Below are 2,885 nucleotides of genomic sequence, written 5' to 3' on the forward strand. Positions count from 1 at the left end.
TGACTCACTGCCGCTTTCAGTACTTGCCTTATATTGGGTATAAAAAGTCGTAATTTCAAACTGCGAATACGTGCAGAGAGTCTAAATTTGGCTCTAAAATATGGCTCAGTCCTCGAAATTGCTATGTTTGATATATTTTGAAAACTGCAGGAGGGATTGGAACAAATTTGTCTAAACGCCACTTTCAGTACTTGGCATATGTTGGGTATAAAAAAGTCGCAATTTCAAACTGCGAATACGTTTCCGAGAGCCAGAATTTGTCTCCAAAATATGGCTCAGGCCTCGATATTGGGATATTTGATATGTTGAAAACTGCAGGGGAGTTTGTGCAATATGTGACCCACTGCCGCTTTCAGTACTTGGCATATGTTGGGTATAAAAAAGTCGTAATTTCAAACTGCGAATACGTGCAGAGAGCCAGAATTTAGCTCCAAAATATGGCTCAGGCCTCGAAATTGGGAAGTTTGGGATATTTTGAAAACTGCAGGAGAGTTTGGGACAAATACGACCAAACGCCGCTTTCAGTACTTGGCATATGTTGGGTATAAAAAAGTCGCAATTTCAAACTGCGAATACGTGCAGAGAGCCAGAATTTGGGTCCAAAATATGGCTCAGGCCTCGAAATTGGGACTTTTGGGATATTTCGAAAACTGCAGGGGAGTTTGTGCAATATGTGTCTCTCTGCCGCTTTCAGGACTAGGCATATGTTGGGTATAAAAAAGTCGTAATTTCAAACAGCGAATACGTGCATAGAGCCAGAATTTAGCTCCAAAATATGGCTCAGGCCTCGAAATTGGGATGTTTGCGATATTTTAAAAACTGCAGGGGAGTTTGTACAAAATGTGACTCACTGCCGCTTTCAGTACTTGGTATATGTTGGGTATAAAAAGTCGTAATATCAAACTGCGAATACGTGCAGAGAGCCTGAATTTGGCTCCAAAATATGGCTCAGACCTCAAAACTGGGATATTTGGGATTTTTTGAAAACTGCATTGGAGTTTGTGCAAAATGTGACTCACTGCCGCTTTCAGTACTTCGCATATGTTGGGTATAAAAATTCGTAATTTCAAACTGCGAATACGTGCAGAGAGCCTGAATTTGGCTCCAAAATTTGGCTCAGGCCTCGAAATTATGATGTTTGATATATTTTGAAAACTGCAGGGGGGATTGGAACAAATGTGTCCAAACGCTGTTTTCAGTACATGGCATATGTTGGGTATAAAATTCGCAATTTCAAACTGCGAATACGTTCAGAGAGCCAGAATCTGGCTCCAAAATATGGCTCAGGCCTCTAAATTGCGATATTTGGGATATTTTGAAAACTGCAGGGGAGTTTGTGCAAAATGTGACTCACTGCCGCTTTCAGTACTTGGCATATGTTGGGTATGAAAAGTCGTAGTTTCAAACTTCGAATATGTGCAGAGAGAGCCTGAATTTGGCTCAAAATATGGCTCAGGCCTCGAAATTGGGACTTTTGGGATATTTCGAAAACTGCAGGGGAGTTTGTGAAATATGTGTCTCTCTGCCGCTTTCAGGACTAGGCATATGTTGGGTATAAAAAGTCGTAATTTCAAACAGCGAATACGTGCATAGAGCCAGAATTTAGCTCCAAAATATGGCTCGGGCCTCGAAATTGGGATGTTTGATATATTTTGAAAACTGCAGTAGGGATTGGAACAAATGTGTCCAAACGCCGTTTTCAGTACTTGGCATATGTTGGGTATAAAAAGTCGTAATTTCAAACTGCGAATACGTGCAGAGAGCCTGAATTTAGCTCAAAATATGGCTCAGGCATCGAAATTGGGATAATCGGGATATTTTGAAAATTGCTGGGGGGATTGGGACAAATGTGACCAAACGCCGCTTACAGTACTTTGCATATATTGGGTATAAAAAAGGAGCAATTTCCAACTGCAAATACGAGCAGAGAGCCAGATTTTGTCTCCAAAATATGGCACAGGCCTCGAAATTAGGATGTTTGATAAATTTTGAAAACTGTAGGGGGGTTGGGACAAAAGTGTCCAAACGCCGCTTTCAGTACTTGTTATATGTTGGGTATAAAAAAGTCGCAATTTCAAATTGCAAATACGCTCAGAGAGTCAGAATTTGGCTCCAAAATATGGCTCAGGCCTTGAAATTGGGATATTTGGGATATTTTGAAAACTGCAGGGGAGTTTGTTCAAAATTTGTCTCACTGCTGCTTTATGGACTTGGCATATGTTGGGTATAAAAAGTCGTAAAATCAAACTGTGAATACGTGCAGAGAGATAGACGTTGACTCCAAAATATGGCTCAGGCCTCGATATTGGGATGTTTGGGATATTTCGAAAACTGCAGGGGGGATTGGGCCAAATGTGACCAAACGCCGCTTTCAAGACTTGGCATATGTTGGGTAAAAAAAAGTTTCAATTTTAAACTGCGAATACGTGCAGAGAGCAAGAATTTGGCTCCAAAATATGGCTCAGGCCTCGATATTGGGATATTTGGGATATTTCGAAAACTGCATGGGAGTTTGTGCAATATGTGACTTTCTGCCGCTTTCGGGAATTGGCATATGTTGGGTATAAAAAGTCGTAATTAAAAAATGCAAATACGTGCAGAGAGCCAGAATTTGGCTCCAAAATATGGCTCAGGCCTCAAAATTGAGATGTTTGGGATATTTTAAAAACTGCAGGGGGGATTGGGACAAATTTGAGCAAACGCCGCTTTCAGTACTTGGCATATGTTGGGTATAAAAAAGACGCAATTTCAAACGAATACGTGCAGAGAGCTAGAATTTGGCTCCAAAATATGGCTCAGGCCTCGAAATTGGGATATTTGGGATATTTCGAAAACTGCAGGGGAGTTTGTGCAAAATAAGTGACTCACTGCTGCTTTCAGGACTT

Source organism: Procambarus clarkii, unplaced genomic scaffold (assembly GCF_040958095.1).
Source record: "Procambarus clarkii isolate CNS0578487 unplaced genomic scaffold, FALCON_Pclarkii_2.0 HiC_scaffold_382, whole genome shotgun sequence".
Classification (NCBI taxonomy): domain Eukaryota; kingdom Metazoa; phylum Arthropoda; class Malacostraca; order Decapoda; family Cambaridae; genus Procambarus; species Procambarus clarkii.